We start from the raw sequence: 19,345 nt of genomic DNA, 5'->3' as shown, positions 1-19,345 counted from the left end.
CGCCCCGCGCAGCCCGGGCGCCCCTCGCCTGGCTCGTTAGCCGCTTGCGCTGCCTGCCGGGCGGCGTGCGCGGCAGAGGCCGAACAAGCAGCCGGCACATCCTGCCTCGTTTAAGTGGTAATTTCCTTTGGGGGTTTCACTCAAGTGCAGCCCTGGGAAAATCGTGGCGGAGAGCTTTCCGAGAGGAAATGTTACCCTGGACTTCCCGGAGAGTTTTAAAGACAGAGAACTTTCTCTTTTGCTTGATGAGAACCTCTGAGAGCGGTGGTTTAATTAACCAAGGGCCCTCTCCTGGGAGTGTCCGCTGGGAAGGACTCAGTGGCGCGTCCTTTTCTGTCTTTTGTTTGTTTTCCTCTGGGGAGAAGAGGAGGAGGAGGTGGTGGAAGAGAAGATTTTAAATGTGGACTTTGGGATGGACGAGGGAGGGCTGCCAGGGATCTCAGAGATGTGGGATTTGGTCATCCTGGTGGCCCTGGAATTTTGTTTTTCTGGTGGTAAAGGCTATTAGTTCCTCCTTTAGCCCTGGTGGTGGGGATGGGGACAGGGTGGGGTGAAAAACGCCCATCTTTAACAACCTTGCTGGATGATTATTGAGCAAACTAAAGCTGAAGAGCCTCTGGTGGGCACCAAGTCCTTGCTGCTGAAGATTTCAGTCGTGGATGGGCTGAGGCTCACTCAAGAGGGTCCGAAGGAACTAAAAGCAAAAAAAATAAATAGCACTTAAGAGCAGCAGGGTTGAGAGGGACTGGGTAGAAATACAAACTAATGGCCCATTCTGTTAAAAGAAATTAGAAAACAAAGCTGCCACCGGATTCCCCTTTAATTGCCACTTCATTTATTCACTTGCCCCCAACGCTCAGACCTGGGGGCGGGGTGTTTAACTTTTTTTTTTTTAAAGCAATGTTGTGGTATTTAAAATGATGTGTTATAAATTTTTCTATTATACTAGAGAATTAAGAGCAGGCAAATGTAATCAATTATGGCAGATTTGAATCAAAGGGTTTTAGGTGTTTTTAATTAAGTACACAGGTTCTCTCTAAAGCAGTGCTTCTCAACCTTTTGTAACTTCTGATTTTTCACTCAAGAAATTTCTGAGCAAGGTATTCATGTACTCCTTTTTAAGATGTTTCTCAAACATACAATGTTATAATGTTAAACATAATTTTTCAAATGCATGCATACCCTCACGTCAGAATTCCTGCCATCCTGTCATACTTCTTTGGCCATGCCTCCCACCCATCTACGTTAGATCCCAACTCTAACACCTGGATAGTTCTAACAGCCTCAACTGTTTCCCTGATTCCTCTCCCACATCACCTTGCTGCTTCCCTGTGTCCTCTCAACTGCCCACCACACCTGCTCATGGAAGAGACAAGGGTGCAGGGTTAATTATTGTCTGGTTAGCAGCCGCCGTACTTGCAGTCAGGACCCGCCTTATCATCTTTTCAGGGCGAGGCTGGTGCTGAACGGTGGGAGGCTAAGTCCAGCTCGCTGCCCTTGTTTTCTTTGCCAGAGCCACCCTAACTGCTCTTCTGGGAGGTCCCCCCTTTTGTCTGTGTGTCAGGGTGAGGAGCCCACGGGAAGGGTGTCACCGAGTTAAACCATAGCGAGGATGTTATGGAGTTAGACCTGTGCCCCCCACTCCACGGGAAGTCAACACAATCCCTCACGCTGAGCCCTTGAAGCAACTTCTGGATGGGAGGCAATAGGAGACTAGGAGGAGAAAAAAACTTCTCTGCTGGAAAAAAAGGAGTATTTAACAAGTGCCTTAAAATTTTTAGGGAAAGACAAACTTTGAAACCTAAGACGTCAAGTAACCACAACAAATTTTGAAAGGAATTCACCTGAGTATCAGGGTAGATGTCTGCAACTCATCGTTCAAACTTCAGTTTAAGCCCTAATGTTAAGTTTAACCATAAATGAGGCTGACACCATGATAAAGCTGAGCTTACCCTGGTGTCTGAGAACCACCTAGCCTGTGTTACCATCCTTCACATTTTCTAGGGCTCCTTAACTATTTAGCTTTGGATTCATCATGAAGACTTTTTGGCCTTATTGTTTTGGCATCTGTGTTGTTAGTTGTCTTCGCTTTTAAAAATTAGGTAGCTCACAGTCCTACAAATGAGTAAAAAAATTGGAAGTGGGGGCTTCTGATTGGAAGGTTTATGTATTTAAAATTGCAAAGGTAAGAATGGTAGAAGAACTGAAAATAATAATATAAAACATTTGGAAGAGGAGGAGGTTTAGAGTAAATGAGCTAAATCCTCCCTTTTCATATTAAGGTGTCTAGAGATATTATCTCAAGTTGATAAATGGAGAAAAAGAGGTTAAGCCTCTTATCTAGATTTATGGAGGTAACTGTTAAAGGAACTAAAAACAAACAGTTAAAAGAGGTTGAATCTAGGGAGTGGAATGGGGCTGGAGGCAGAGCAGCGGGGCAAGAGGCTGCTGCTTTTCACCCTAAGTTCTGTCCTTTTGTTCCCACGCATGTGTATGACTTCAGCAGAAATTTTTTTTTTTCTCTAAAAAGCAAGAAACAAAAAGAGGAAAACATGGTGGGAACATAAAATTGAGTCAAGAATTAGGTTTAAAAACACACCACATTGATTCGCACATTTGCTGCAGCTGGGCCGCACATTTGGCTCCGAGCTGTGTGGCAGCCATTGGAAAAGGGACCTGGGTCAGTGGATTCATAATACCCACAAGATGAAAACAAACTAATTCTTCGAGAGAATCTTGCCTGCTCTTTGCTACTAAAAGGTCAAAATGAAATTTCTTCCCGAGGTCTTTCTAAAGAAAACATGGTGATATTGTTAACACTCTCAGCAACCTCACTGACATGTATCACATTTTCCTCTCTTAGTGTGATTCTCAATGGAAACAGTTGGGTGTCACACCCAGGTGTAAGTCAGATAAATAATTCCATGGGAACTCAGCTCCCTGCTTGATCTAGGGATAGACTTTATAGAATATTTGGAGGAGATGTAGTTTTGAAATAACAGATGTGTTATTTTTAATTTTTCAAATTTTTATTTTATTTTATTTTTTAAATTTTTTTTTTTTGCTGCGCCTCACAGCATGTGGGATCTTAGTTCCCTGACCAGGGATCGAAACTGCGTCCCCTGCATCCCTGTGTTGGAAGCGTGGAATCTTAACCACTGGACTGCCAAGGAAGTCCCTTTAATTTTTAAAAATTAAAATCGAATTTCTCACCACTGAGCTACTGAAAATTATTAGGTGACATTGAGCTTGAAACTATACTTTCTAATAAGCACTTGGATTACAACTAATCAATGTTGTCTGTTGAAATTCATCCATGTACCCTGACGGCCAATCAAGTTGAGATATTTTGTATATGACATTTGTCTATGCAAACAAAGTACTGTTAGAAACACAATATATGTATACACATGTCCTGTGCCTCTCTCTGGGCATGCAAGCTGTGTTCTAATGGTGTCTTCAGGTGGGACAGCCTTCTAGGTGAAATAGTTATATTTCTAGTACTTCCGCAATTAAATAACACTGCACAGAAACTAACTTTCCAGTAACAATTGTGGTTTGGTTATTATAAAAGCAATATGCTTATTAAAAATGCAAATATATGAAAAAACTTAAAACAGCTGTTAGTAGCATTAACACTTAGCCATTTGAGTTTTTTCTATGTGTATATATAGATTAAAAATGTAAGTAAACTCTGAGTTCTCTTAATACAGTGTCTATCTTTTCATGTCATTAGACATTCTTGAAAAACTTTAAAGTCTGCATAACCCATCATTTTGGTACATATTTGGGTTATTCATCCAATTCCCGACTGTTGGACATTGATTTTTAAAAACATGATGTGGAAACTCAATTTTTAGGGTTGAATTATTAGGCCCCTTAATTACGCTGTTTCCCAAAAGAAAAATCTGAGAAACCTGAGATTTTTAAAGAGGACAGAAATATTTTAAGGTCCCATTTGACTTATATGGACATAGTTTTAAGGGTGCTATTAACATCCCAGTAGTTTGACACTTTCTTTCATTTTTGAGGGAAATTTTATGGTCATAAATAGGAGTATGGCTCATTAAAATGTCTAAGGAGTTAACTACAGACCCCAAAATAGTTTCATATTTTTCAGTATTACTGGTTAGGCAAGACACTAAAACCTCACCTGCCTACAAGTCTCCAGTTTTCTTTTCCTTATTTTGACACTTAAATGACCAGGAAATATGACTTCTCCTGGTTTAACCCTCTAGTGCACTGGTTCTTAAATGGCTCCATGGATCCTTGGTGTTTATATGAGCTGGGCTGAGATGTCTTACAGCTAAAATTTAATAATTCATGTTTTCTCTAAATTTCCAGGAGAAGTGAAAAAAAAAAAAAAAAAGGTACCACGTAGAATTTTCTCATCTCAAAGTTTTCCCTCCCCAGATTTCACTTAAGCTGTAGCCGCTGCTAAAGTTTTTTCTCCTTGAAACTGCTTACAAAGCTTAGGAGCAAGCAGAGATCAAATGGTGATGGAAAATGGAAAAACTCATAAGGAGCCTTCTGTGTCTAATCCCGTTAACTTTTTTTTAGATGGACATGACTGCTTATGGTAGATCATAGAGATAAATAGGTAGAAAGTAAATGTCTTCTGCTAGTAATCTTGTTTCTGGATTCTAGTTTATGTAACAGAACTGACTATATCAACATATTCCTGGTATTTTGCAAGGCGTATGGCACCACCTAGGTTTTCTGCCCTTTAAACCTGAGGACTAATGCTGTAGGTAGAACATAAGCGGCCAGCTCTTAGTGAATTACAGCTATGCTAAAAGTCATGACTTCTGCCAAAGCCCTTCTCCAGAAAGTCCTGGCTCACTCAGATAAAATGCTCCAGCTCATGTTGAGTGTTTTGCAGCAGCATATGCCTCCGACACAGTTTTTCTCAAGCCCAGGCTGTAACAATAGCACTTAAATAGACTGAGCACTTCTGCCAGCTATGACTTCTCACAACAACCCTGGGAGGGGTGGCGCTCCCATTCCTATTGTACCCACAGAAGTGAAGGGTTAGAGGGTAAGAAACTTGTCCAAGGCTGCAAAGCTGTAAGTGCCCCTTTCTGCATTGTTTTCCTTTAGGGTTTTTCTCTGGCTGCTCTCAACTCCTGTCTGAAGGTGACAGTGAGAAGCATCTGGTATCCTGTTGTGGGCAGCTCAGGATTCTTGAGTACGGGATTTGGATTTGGGAAATAATACCTCAAAGGGGAAGGCAAGAGGCTTTTGCTGACTGTTATGTACAAGCCTTGCTACTACACGGCATTCTGCATCTGTATTTTGTGGAGAATGAATACTTGGGGTGGGGGAAGGGTACTTTTAAGGACAAGGTCATACAGTGCTTCATACATTAGTGGTGGAGTCCGTTGCTAACACCTCTTTGCTCTGTGACCTTGGATAAGTTGTATCTTCTTGCTGGTCCTTGATTTTCTCACTTGGGAATTTAGGAGCTTGGGCTAGATGAGTGCTCATGGCGCTCCCAGCTCCCACCTTGTGTGCCACGGTGACCCTCCGCCCCACAGGGCATGGTGGGAGCTGTGAATCCTGCTGTGTTTTTCATGAGTGTCTCCATGGGTTTCCTGTGTAAGTGTGTCTATGTATTCAGTTCTGAGGCATTGCTGCCTTAAGGCTGTTCATTCCACTCATGCTCAAGGTGTGAGAACTTAAAAAATAGTGATTTTACTTGGGACAGGCCTTCTTTCCTACAAAACCTGCTCCCAAGGGCGCCCTGTCAATGCTGTGTTCAAAGCACTGCCTGGCACATATATGGATCCCAGTGTGGCTTTTTGAAAAGCCAAAAGCCACGGACAAAAAAATGGGAAAGCCTCTTTCATTTTTATTGTGTTCCTGGCTATTCCAAGAGTCATTTCCTTTCCTTTCAGGGAGATAAAGAGACATATATTATGTGGGCAGAAGATGCTGTGTTCTGGTCAATAACGCAGGCCACAGAGGTCAATGGCTTTAAGCCAGGCCTGGCTGAAAGCTGCCATAAATTTTCAAAGGTGGGGGAGGAAGATTTAGAGTCTGATGTACACTGGCTAAGAGGAGGAAAGGCACTGGGCATAAATGGCCCTCTAAAAAAGAACAGAGTATCAGTCCCATAAAATCCTACAGCAGTCTATACAGAGTCCCTGGAATGGGGAGAATTTTGCCCACCCAAGTTTTACCATGCAGTGAAGACAAATAAAAGGAGATCTGAAAATAAATCTCTGAGGCCAACCTGTCTCTGGAGACTGAAACTTGAAGCCTTCTTCTCTGATTTTCTGATTCATCAGCATCTTTAGTGTTGATGAGCTGACTCCAAGCTTGATGGCACAGCCCCGTAAAGCCTCCGTTTTGTCTGGTCTTAACTTGTTTCACCATCCTTCTCAAGGCCTACTTTAGGATGGAAACATCATATATTCAAGCTACCCAGTCCCCCCCACCAACCAAAAAAAAACCCACAACAACACCTGCTTTAGAAAGCTGCCAGGTTTATTTACCAGATTTTGTAGAGAGATTGGGAGTGTATGTCTGTATATGTGTGTATAAAAGAAAGAGTGGTGTTGTGGAAAGGAGGGATGGCTTCACCTATTCGAAACACATCTGGGCTAAATTGCCCATCACATGGCATTTATAATTCCACACTTACTATAAGCATATGATAAATAATTTTGTTTTAATAAAAGTTACTAAGGTTATTATTGTATATAACAAGATACTGGATGAATATACCTGCTGCAAAATTCTGTCTCTGTTCCATAAAACACATGATCAACACAAGGAAGTACTGACAAGGAGTCATTACTAGAAGTTTAATTCCATGAGGGACCCTTTGTTGGAGGCTGTGTGTATGTATAAGCGCACATATGCATGTTCATGTATACAATAAGGATTTCTCTTGAAAGATAAATATGAAAATGTAAGATTTAAAAACAAAGAATAATTACTTTAGCAGCTTAAAAAAAATCTTATTTTGTTTTATTTACTAGTTTAATTCTTCACTTTGGCATTTTGCAAGCCCTCACATAGCCCTGAATAGTTTTCCAAGCCTTATACATATTTTATCTCATTCTGTCAACTCTCTGAGAAACTAAAATTCACTAGGAGTAAATATCTTGTTTGATAACTTTCAGTAGCAGAGTTGGGGGGGAAATAGTAATAAGCTTGATGTTGCCTTTATGTGTGGCCAAGTTCTGAATACATCACAAGTATTAACTCATGATCCTTCCAGCAAGTCTCAAAGATACAGATACTATTACCACTGCCATTTTATAGATGAGCAAAGTGAGGGTGCAGAGAGGTTAACATGATTTGCCCAGGGTCACATGAAGAGTCAGTGGCTGATTCAGGATTATAGCCAGGCGATTTCCAAGCCACTAGGATGAATTTGAAAGGAAACTGCATTTTGAGTCACAATCCAGGCTGTGGGCACGTTTGTATCAACTGCAAAAGCATATGGGAATTTCTTAGGGGAAAGAAAAGGACAGCTTAACATGGTTCAACAGCATATTTCGTTTTTAATTTAACCTAGCTGACACAATCACCTTGTCAGTCGAGTATTTAGGAATAAGAAGATATTTATAATTTTTTTTTTAAATTTTATTTATTTATTGATTTATTTATTTATGGCTGTGTTGGGTCTTCGTTTCTGTGCGAGGGCTTTCTCCAGTTGCGGCAAGCGGGGGCCACTCTTCATCGCGGTGTGCGGGCCTCTCACCATCGCCTCTCTTGTTGCGGAGCACAGGCTCCAGACGCGCAGTCTCAGCAATTGTGGCTCACGGGCCCATTTGCTCCATGGCACGTGGGATCCTCCCAGACCAGGGCTCGAACCCGTGTCCCCTGCATTGGCAGGCAGACTCTCAACCACTGCGCCACGAGGGAAGCCCCAAGAAGATATTTATAACCAGATTGCCTAAAGTGCCCTAAGGCCACCATTTATGTCCATATGGCACTGTGCCCAGGAAGACGCATCTGTGTCACAAAATCCCTACTTGCTCCAGAGAAGAATTTAGACAAGAGAAAGTGAAGCCATAATCGGGCAGCCATGTCCTGGGTGTTTACAGTGTACCTCCAGGCACTGATGAGCCAACAGAAATGTGAAGTTGTAAATAAAATTCACTATCTTGTCCACTGGTTGGATCCAAAAATGGCCCCAAATAAGCTTTCTAGAGAAATCTTAGAAATCAATATCAGAGAGTGAATTAGAACTAGAAATAGGTTCTTTCAGAAGCTTAAGAAATTATTGGTCATCTTCATGAGGGTCTTGGAATATTAAAGTATAAAAAAAATTGCTTAAAATTGCTTAAATACAGTTGTGTATTCTCAATGATCACATTTACCTGATTAATGCTTCTAACATACTCCCAGTACAATACACTACAAATGTGCTACTCACAAAATAATTACAGGACATATAAAAATATTAATTTATAATATTCTATTGGGGGTAGGCTCCATTAATGGGACACTCAGAGTTGTATGATGAATGCCCTCTTTCACCGTATTAAAAAGAACAATTAAACCTGGGCTTTCATGTACTCACCCCTAATTACTTTCTACCCTGGAAGAATTTTATTCCACAGTTACTATTCCAGCTATCTTTCATAACCTGCTCCCTGGAGGGAAGTTGGAAGACGAAGAAGTATTTATTTTCATTATATCTCCTACGTCCCTTTTCATTAGTTCTTTTTTTTTAAACTACAATTCAAGCTATTTATTTTAGAGTTTATACAGTGCTTTTGTGCTTTTGAGCCCTGCAACTGCTCAAAACACACTATTAGCTGCTAGCAAGCATCTTACTGAAAGAAGCCTCGAGAGTTCATTTGTGCCTCTGCTCTGAAATTGTTAAGTAGAAGGACATTTTGCAGATAATTCTCTTGGATGTATATATATGTGTATATTTATATTATATACTTTTTTTGGTCTGACCTAAGATACAGAATGGTATTATTTCCAATGTTTCAGTTTTCTCAGTTTCTCAAGAAAGATACTGCTCCCTTTTACTAAAAAAAAATTCTTTTTAAGTTATTTAGCCTATTTTATTCACTGATATTTGAAAGCTACTGCAACTTAAACCTTCATTCATTCATCAAAACTATGAGGTTCTACTTGGTGTAAGACACTGAGCTAGAAATTGGGAATACAAAAATGATCTTTTAAAAACTCCGTTTCAGGGAGCTTAATTTTCACACCACATTTTCTTAGGAACTTAAACGTTAGACAATTTAAAGGAAGGGGGGGAAAAAGGAGAAGGAATGAATTGGAGCTATCAGAACAGGCACAACTTAAAAATAAGGCTTAATAAATATCTGAAAGAACGTTTAGTTCATAATATGATTCTCTTCTCATTAACAAGATTGTATTTCAAGATAAAAATGCAATTTTCTACCAGTATTAGGCTTCTGCAACATCCTATATGGGCCAGTGCCTTTCTGAAGTGTCCCTTTTGTTTCAGTGTCCCTTTGTTTCTATTAGACCATGAGGCATAATGTTCACTGCAGTATAATACACTTGTAGGTGTCAAGAGGAAGGAGGTGAGTTGGAAGCTAGAAACCTTTTTTCACTTATAGTTGTCCTCATCTGCTCATAGGTGTGTGTGTGATATAACTGTATATGCATATTTGATATATATGACTGTATATTTGATAGTTACAGAAGGAGGAAAAAAAGACCATTCCAAGTTGCTGGACTTGGTCAGATTTCCATTTGGAGAAAAAGGTTGTCCAGTTTCTGTTTGATCCACCCTAGCATATCCCCTCAGTATGGATGCACTGGGCTTTCTTCACACACGTTCTTTTCGTGCACGCAGAGAGTCCTGATCAGTCAAAGCATACACATCTAACTCAGCTGCTTTTCTTTGAATTAAAAAATCAGGACACCCAAATCAGAAGATTAGCATGTTGAACACAGCACTGAGTTGTCACAGACAAGCATAAAAGACATTAAATTGCAGACTCGGCTATGACAATTTCATTTGCAATTTCTTTGAATCAAGGACAAAATGCCTTTGCTTTATAAGAAAATGCTGGCAGGACCAGGCTCTTCCAGTACTAACAAAAAGGGTGGAGGGATACGGGAGGATGGGAGGTGTGGAGGGAGAGAGAGAGAGAGAGCGCGCGCAGCAAGTCTGTAGAAATGGACTCCCTTCATGTAAGAACAATCACTCAGTGCCTTCAGCTGTTCACCAGACTAAACTCCCCCAAGCATTTTACATCTGTGTTTCCTTTTTTTCTTTTCCATGTTCATTGCTTCACACAGTTGAAACAAGAAGTGAAAAGGAGCAATTTTTGCCTTGTTGTAGACGGTGGACCACAGGAGTCACCTTGGTTTGTAGGATGTTTAGTAAATGCCAGACACTAACTAAGGAAGCGGCACAGATGATTGTTAGGGATCCCCACAAGACCCTTTTGAGTTACATGTTGTTATTACCCTTATTGTGCAGATGGAGAAATGGAGGCTCAAAGAGGATAAGATGGAGGATCAAAGATCGCGCAGAAAGAGGCAGCCAATATTTCTACAAAGCCCTCACCTTGAGTTCCCAGTGCTCAACTAATTGCTGCTAATTGAAATGGAGGTGTCTTCCCATTACTGTAGGAACAGACGGGTTTTGTCCATATGTCCCTTGAGGACTTGGACAGTAAGAAAGTCAGTCTTTTTCCAAAGGAGCCTGCCAAGTTCCCATTTCACACTGGTTGTAGCTTTAGAAGTAGCCTGGGATCAGGGATTGTTCGAGGTCTGAGAACCTCCCATCCTCTCCATGTAGAGTGGAGAAAATTGTCACTCTGAGTGACAATCAGTTTCAAAAGTAAAACTGCAAGGATTTTGAATTTTCAGGTTTATTGTGATCAGTGGATAAAACTGGTTAAAATGCTCTTCTCTCTACCCCTTGCACCCTCTTAACCCTCATTTAGTGGTTCATAATTGGTCACGAGCAAAGGTGGCCATCCCCATCACCAGGCCTCTCCTGCCTCCCCCTTCTTGAGTACTGTGCTAAGTAAAACTACTCAATAGTTTAAGTGGAGTCCTAATTAATGAGTCTGATTCCTGCTTGACACAGGCTCATTTTTAACCTGGTAAACTCATTAAACCTCTGCTCTTCATTTAGCCACGGATGACCAGAGTATCATAATTTCAACTAAGTGCGCTCAGTGATTTAATGGGCCTCGAGTTTCCTGCATTCCCATAGTGTCCCATCCGAGGAGCTCAATCAGTATCGTTAGAAGTTTATTTAGTGCAATGAGAGATCTCTCTGATCTATCCTGAATTCAACCGAAGGCTTTAAAGATGAATGAAAGCAAACCGCTGGCTCCACAATTTCAAACAACCCATTTTGCTTTTAACCGTAAATCAGCCAGGGGGTCTGAAATGCAGACAGTTTCCAGACAGACCAGCACATCTCCTGAGTTAATGAGACAACTCCTGCTAAGGAACAGTCCCCACCTCTACCAGCAGATGCCAGCACCTCCTCTTCTTGGATAAGAAAGGGCCCAGGAGTTTGGTCTCCACTCCACACATTCTGAGATTTGTAAAATAAAGGCAGATTAAAAGCAACAAAAACAAACAACACACACACATACACCCAAAGGTTATTCTCTATCTGCTTTCATTCCCAGTTACTGCTCAGTTAATCACATCCAAGGGAATTCTCCGAAAGAGCTATCTGTTTTGTCATTGTTGTTACTGCTATATTTGTGTGAATGTGTACATATCTAATAAACCACTTCCGTGCTCCCATATAGAAGAATTTTCAAAGCTCAAACAGGCCAGGGTGAGTTGGATTCCAATTTTAATGGGTTCTCGTAAAGCCCCTGTCAATTGTGAGCAACGAGTAAGTGTTTTGTAACAGTGACAGCTTTGCAAATACTGTAACATATGTAACTTGGATTGGGTCAATACATGGCGGGGAAATCAGATTGTGAGATGGTCGAGCTGTTCATTTTGGCTGTCTTTACAATCAATCAGCCAGACCAACTGAGCCTTCAGTGATACTCACTGATTATTGAAAAAGCTAAAACAAATGGATTGGCCATGCTGTCCGCTGAAGCCCATTCAGTAGCTAAAACCTCTGTCAATATACAGACAGGTGCCACCTTTTGAAAACCAGTTATTAGTAATAACTCTCAGGTCCAACTAAAAGCGAGGCCACATTTTGACTGCCACAAAAGGGATTAGTTCAATTTGTTTCAAAATGTTCTGTTTGGTAGATTTTGCAGAATGACCTGTTCAGAAACCCAGAGTTTATAGACCGTGGTGCCAGGCCACAACAATAATTTCTGCCTCACCCCAACTTGCTTCTCTTTTTCTTCTTTGGGTATCTTCAGCTTTTTGTGCTTAATTCAAAAGCTTGTAAAAAGAACAGTAGTCTCAAATATATTTCCCAACCATGAAGATAAAATTCCTTTAAAAAGATCCAGGTTCCAGAGTGATATGCAGGACTCGTAAGCCCTTTCTTATAACCTGCACAAGTGACTGGATGTATTAAGCTACCACAGATCCTCACTGCATTCTTTACTTCCAGCCAACTCATCTGTGACTGCTGGCAGGATGAGTGCATTGTGTGAGTTGCCTAATCCAAATGTCTCTGAGTTGCTAGGTTTAGGCTAAGACGTTCCAATAAAAATTAGGGCAGCCTCCCAGTCTTTGCCTAAACTTGATTCAAATCACATTGACTTAGAATGAATTACTTTCACTATATTTTCTTCAGGGACCACTCTGGCTATAATAGAGATAAGAAACCAAAAAGCTGCTTATCAAGATTTCTAGTTAGAGAAAGGGGAAAAATTAATCAAAATCAGTTCAAGGACAATATTTCCAGCTTCATTGCGTTTCCTGAGGATCAGGTAGAGGTTGAGAGGTGATGGGCCACTAATGAAATGTGGCTAAAGAAAGATGGGGAGGGGGGACTCAGATGTTTAAAATGCTTATTATTTATTCATTGTAAGGTACTATTTTTAGGGTGTGCAAGAATGGACTCCCTCTTTCCATTTAATCAGAGCTTTGGAGGAATCAAATTAAGGAAGATTACTTAGTCGTAAAATGGGTTTTTCTAGACCCAAAGGAACTCCTGTGCAGGTCAGCAGAAGATGGGGGGGAAAGGAGATATACTGTATTGGCTCACACTAAGAAGAAAGAGATAACAAGATGTGATGAAAATCACAGGCTTTTAAATCTACTGTGGCAGAGACTGTAAGTTGTCTCACCAATCAACATTAATCCATTACAAAACTTTATTTCAATAATAGAACCTCCTGAGTTTTAGCTGTGCATTGGTCCAGTTGGAGACTACATTTCCCCACCTTCCTTGCAGCTTTGGTGTGACCTCATGACCAAGTCTGGCTAATGAACAGTGTGTAGAAGTGCTATGTTAACTTCTGGTCATGCCCTTAAAAGGAAGCTGCTTGCTCTCCGCTTTCTCTTTCTCTCTTTCCAAAGACTGGAATGTGGCTATGGTGGTAAGGGTTCATTTTTGACCATGTAGATGAGGGCAATCCCTAGTGGATGGTGAATAAAAAGAAGGTACCTGCATCCTTAGACCACCTCATGGTACAGAACCAGCCCATATCTCTAGACTGCCTGCTTCCTTGGATGTTCTCGAGAGAAGTGGTTCAGTGTAGTGCCTTGCTAATCAAAGTGTGGTCCTCAGATCGTCAGTAGCACCTAGGAGCTTATTAGAAATGCAGAAGCTTGGGCTCCACCTCAGGCCTGCTGAATTATAATCACTTTAAAAAAAAATCTCCCGAAATTTGTATACACATTAAAAGTTGAGAAGCATGGGTAGAGTGGTTAAAAGCATAGATTCTGGAGGCAGTTCCTGAGTTCAAATCCAAATCTCTGACTTAATTAGCTGTGTCACTTGGGGAAAATTACTAAAACTTTCTGTGACTCACATTTCTCATCTATAAATTGGGGGTATTAATACCTTCCTCATAAGGTTATTGTAAAGATAATATCAGTTAATAATGTAGATAGGTTGGTGTAAAGCTATATAAAGACTTACTATTATTACAAAAAGTTAACTTCTATCTTGTTTAAACATCTGGTCCCTGATAAAGATGTCAAAACAACATCTTAAATTCATCTACTATTAAAATAATGGATCTGTGTGAAGATTTGGAGAAGGGTAGAAATTGTGTCAATTCTTATAATTGAAACAACCACATATCTTGGCTCTTTCAAGATGATCTTACAAGAAAATTTATTTACATTCAACAAATATTTACTGAGCACCTCCTATGTGTCAGTCATTTTTCTAGGTGCTAGGCATGCTTCAGTGAAGAAACCTGGCAAAAATTCCACCTTCATGAAGACTATATTTTAGTGGAACAGATGGGAGGGCATGGAGATGGGAATTATCTATCAAGTTTGGGTCTCATTATCAGGTTGTGGTTCAGGTTGTGTTTTTTGATCACTAGCTTGGAAAATTTAAACACTGTGAAAAGAGGAAGTGAAAAATACTGAAACCTCCTGGGGCCTATGAAGTTGTGGTTATTACACTATCCATGTAGGGCCAGCAAGGTTTTTGCATAGTGGAGAGACTTTGTGACCACAAGAAATCTGTATTCTACAGCAAAGTCAGAAGACTCTACTAAGTGTGGAGCTGGGCTGGTAGGTCTCCAGCTAAGTTCCTGACCAGGCTCAGCCATTGCTGAAGAGCAGGCAAAGGCCCCCTCCATGAGGCATTTGATAACTATCACCAGGAAGTATCACTTCCTCATGGAGATGCTTGACCATAATGGGAATTCATTCATATAACTTTTGGGGAAGTGTCTAAATCTTCCACTCATTCCTTTAAAATTGTGTGGTTTTTCTTAAGGTGTCATTGTTCTTTATATATTCTGGATTTTTTTCAAATTTGTGACTTTTCATTATCTTGATTGTGTCTTTTGATGGGGAAATATTTTTGAATTTTATCAAGTCCAACTTACCAATTTTTTTTCTTATGGCTTGGGTTTTTTGTGTGTCCTATATGAGAATTCTTTGCTTAGCCGAATGTCATAAAGATTTTCCCCCTAACTTTTCCTCTAGAATCTTTATAGTTTTAGTTCTTGTATTTAGGTCTGTGACACAGTTTGAGTTAATTTTTGTATAACATGTGAGGTAAGGAACAAGGTTCACATTTTTCCCTTACAGATACTCAGTGTCCAGCACAATTTGTAAAAAGTATCCTTTTCTATTGAATCACATTGACTTCCTGATCAACAATCAATTGACTGTAAATAAAGTTTATTTTTGGATTACAGATATATATATTCTTAAACCAATGTCACAGTATTTTGTAGCTTTATGATAAATCTGGAAGTTAAGCTGTGTATATCCTCCAACCTTGTTCTTTCACAAAATTGTCTTGACTACTCTAAGTCCTTTTCCATTTGATAAAAATTTTAGTAATGTTGGGAAAACAGGCATAAACATGGGCTGTGCAAGACAAAGGGAGGCGTATGTCCCCCCAGGAAGGACTGGAAATCATTGATTTTGCAACTTCAGCAGGACTGTGCGTGCATTAGCCAATAAACAGCATTTTCTACCAGATTTCCTCACTCTCTTAATTATGTCTGTTTCTGGTTCTAAGAATATTGCAATATTTCCCTGGGCTTTCCAACCCCTCCTCTGGAGGAAGCAATACAACAGAGTCCTATTTTGGACATAATGTCCATCTCTGGGAATCCTCATTCAGTGAGGAAACCTCTTCTACCTCTTCATATGAGATGCTGAGCTGCTGCCTTTGTGTCAGAGAAGTTCTTTAGCCACGTCTATAAGAAGCAAAACTTGGAACTAGTAACAGAACAATTCCATAAGTTAACTATCACATATTATAAATTAGCAAACTGAAGTGTGAGTAACTCAGTTATTCCCTTTCACCAATTCTAAGACACATACAGCTCCACATTTTGTTATCTCTGAAATCAGGGTTTGTCCCACGATTAAGCATAGTTTAATTGACTGCATTGTTTTCTGTGGAGTGATATATGTCTTTATAGTTAATGGTGTCTTAGATTTAAAGATAAAAAGTTCATCTGTTATACGAAGATGATAATCGTGTTGGAGTGATGTGAAGTTTCAACAATAAATATTGTTTGCTTGTAGAAAACGTGGTAGAATGAATAAATAAAAAGCTGAAATATGAGTAGAAAGTCTCAGTTTCTCTTCCCTTTTTTGAGAAAATAGTAAGGATTTTATTATCAGAAAAAGTAAGAGGTACAAGCATAACAAAATACATAAATTAATTTTTCTGAATTTTAGACTCTAGGGTCTCTCTATTAAAAGGTCAGTTGCTTATGAGGGCAAGATGCTATTCAACAAACTATAGGCATTTAAGACAATGTTTAAGACAGTGAGTCTTAACAAGGACATAGTCTTAACAATGAGATACAGTGAGAAATAGAAAGCAGTTTTCTTATTTCCTTTCCTTAGTAAGGTGTATACATATGTATAAAATGTATGAGGCTCATTTTGGGGGAAAAAATGCCTTCATATAGAAAAATCTTAATTTCCTCCATCATCCAGAAAAAAAAGAGTTTCAACCCCCTAGGCCAAACAAGGAAACCAAAATAGGGTGACACTAATTTCACATGAACCTCGAAACTATAATCTGACTGTAGTTACCATCTTCTTTACTTTTAAAAAGTTTAGCATCCTTTTATCCATTCCAAACCAGTACACTGAATCTTCTCCCTTACAAGGTTTTTAACCAAATTGGAATTAAATTAATCTCATTTTAAAGTGCAAAAAAGGATATGTAAGACAAGTGCTTGCTCTGTGTGACACACACAAAAAAGCATCCTTCTAACAGCACTGGCCCAAGAGGTACTACAATAAAACTGCCGGAAAAGGGATCCATTAGGTCGACTAAAAGGGCAGAAAGAGTCCAGTTTCAGCAAAGAAATGCCTGCCAAGTCTGATTTTTAATTGTACCCAGATCTCAATCAGATCTTAGGTGCCCCTAACTGACAAGACCAGAGCACACAGTACCAGCACAGGGTCAAGAGGGCCAAAGTTGTCTAAACTAGTCAGTCAACATCTCTACTCCACTATTTGCCAATGCTTTTTAGGGGCATTGCCAGTGGTATTTACCTAATAAGCAATAATCAAAGTGTTTGTTTAGGGTGAATGATATAAAAATAGGTAATGAGGTCTCTCATACATCACTGGTTAATGATTTAGTCTGACTGTAAATTAAAGCAGTACAGAATGGCTTCTTCCATACAATAAAGACAAGCTTTGCACTAGTGTTTCTCAAAAGCCAATTATATCTCCAGCTCTACCTTCAGTTTAACAACTTAAACCCCAAAATACAAAACCTTTCCTATGGTAAGGTAAAAGGGAACAAGACACCCTCTACCCAAGAGTCCCTGGAATAGAAAGAGCTCTAGAACTCAGTAGGCATGAGCACATTCAAGTTTGAGATTATGGATCTGCAGTCATTGTTTCTTCCCTTCTATCACTGGGATGTCCATCTTGGGTGGCTTGAATGTTGCTGGATCCTCAGCCATTCAGGTGGCCTCGATCTGGATCAGCTCTGTTGGAGAGGGCTTCTGGGCTTCTTTGTAGGCCTGGTGGCAAAACTTGAGTCAGACTTCTGGAGTGGTCTTGGCTCAAAGAAGCTCCATTTATCTGAGTTTCTGTCCTTATACCCACTTACAGAATCCACGGCACTGGGCTTGGACCAGGTGAAGCTGTGGAAGAACAGTAGTGTAACAGCCTCTGGGTTTCTGCTTAGAGAAAGAGTGAGCCGTGCTGCTAGGGTGGTCTGGGCCGATGCAGGCTGCCTCTCTTCTTTTGTTGTCTCTCCACTGTGTAGCTTTAGTTTGTGGCATGCTTTTACCACTTGAAGGTACTTGATCTCCCTCGGTGGGAAAGCCCTTGGGGGGTGTGCAGCCAGCACCTCTCAGCCCTGCATGTTGTTCAAAACACTGAATGCTCTCCCGGGTCTGCTTTGTGATCAGAGAATTCATGATAACATGGGTAGTTCTAGCCTTTACCACTTGTCCACATTGTCAGTGCTATAGGGTCATGGCCGGGGGTGTGCATACTGGCGTCTCCTTAGTCTACCTTGGCAAGGTTCTGATACCTGTGTCTGGAATCCCTGGCTTCCAGGGGATGCTGCCCATAACTGAAGGAAGAGGTAACATGGTGTAGGGCTCTTAAGGGCATTGTCATGGCTGAGTGACTGACAGTACATCCTGGTGGGGCGGGACATCTTGCCTAGAGGCCCACTAGGCTCAAGAGCAGGCCTTTGGAGTTCTCTCAAAGCCATTGAAAGACTGGGATCCAGGTGCTTTAACTGTGTAGAATTCTGGAGCTGAGTCCCTACGACCACAGTGAAATGATGTGACAATCATGCCGACAAATATTCATGAGGGACATTGTCCAGCCTCCCAAATTAGCAAAGCTTCCCTGGAAGAGTTTATCCAGAGGTTCTGTTTCTCTGCCACTATGGGGCTGCCTATGGCCTGAGCTCCAGCACTAGAAGGCTTCAAAGACCCATGTCTGTTGGACGTGGTGCAGTTGGAACCAAGCCATGGTGTGCTGGCCACGAAACGTGTTCAGGCCTCGGGCACTGATCGACAAGCGCTGGCTGCCACAAGGCTCAGACTCTGCCATTAACTTTGCTCTTGAAGAGCTAAGTGACATTGGGTAAAACACAGTATCTCTGAACCTCAGTTTCCTTGTCTTAGAAAATGAGAATAAAATACCTGCTCTGTCTACTTCACAGGGTTTTTATAACATCAGACAATCCTTGTTCTCATTGGTTTTATGAGGCAGTGGAAGTGGAAGTGTGTGAAATAAAAGAATGCGTGTGAAAATATTTTTTTAAGTTTTAAGGGGCACACAAATGTAAAAATAACTGCTTATGATTTTAATAGTAAATCCAGGCTAAAATGTCATCATTTTTATGTTCAATTAAAGTCAACCAACATTTCTGAGGTCCTGCTTTTGGACCTGACCCTTTGGGAAGGAGTGTTAAGTTGTACACACACACCTTAGGTGTGGAAAGGCAATTTTCCTTTGGCAAGCTCCCGGCCCCCCAAAGCAAAGATGTGTGGCAAAGAATTAGAAACCATTGTCCTGGGATACTGTGGCTTTTCCCCCTAAGAACCACACTTTGATCCTTGCTAATCCACCTCTCATTAGAAATGTGTGTAGGAAAAGAGAGGTGGGTCCCTTAGCTCAGGGCTAGAGGTAATAGGCAGAACACAGGAGAGTCAGTGATGGATGGCAGGGGTGGAAAAGAAAAAGAGGGACCTGGGAATTGGAGAGAAGAAAAGACAATGTACAAAGAAAATCAATCCTCCCAATTGTGGCATGTGGAGAGAAGGAACCAAGCTATAAAAATGGAAAGTGAGGACCT

General features: G+C 40.6%; 1 long non-coding RNA gene and 1 pseudogene across 1 annotated transcript in view; one reads left to right on the top strand and one right to left on the bottom strand.

Moving 5' to 3' along the window:
• The window catches only part of LOC132367810 (uncharacterized), a 54,536-nt gene that overhangs the window by 14,971 nt on the left and 20,220 nt on the right, over positions 1–19,345 (top strand). The gene's annotated exons all lie outside the window — the stretch shown is intronic.
• LOC132367809 (putative monooxygenase p33MONOX) lies at positions 17,363–18,250 on the bottom strand (annotated as a pseudogene).

Source organism: Balaenoptera ricei, chromosome 6 (genome assembly GCF_028023285.1).
Source record: "Balaenoptera ricei isolate mBalRic1 chromosome 6, mBalRic1.hap2, whole genome shotgun sequence".
NCBI lineage: Eukaryota > Metazoa > Chordata > Mammalia > Artiodactyla > Balaenopteridae > Balaenoptera > Balaenoptera ricei.
This window is presented reverse-complemented; position numbering and strand designations above follow the sequence as displayed.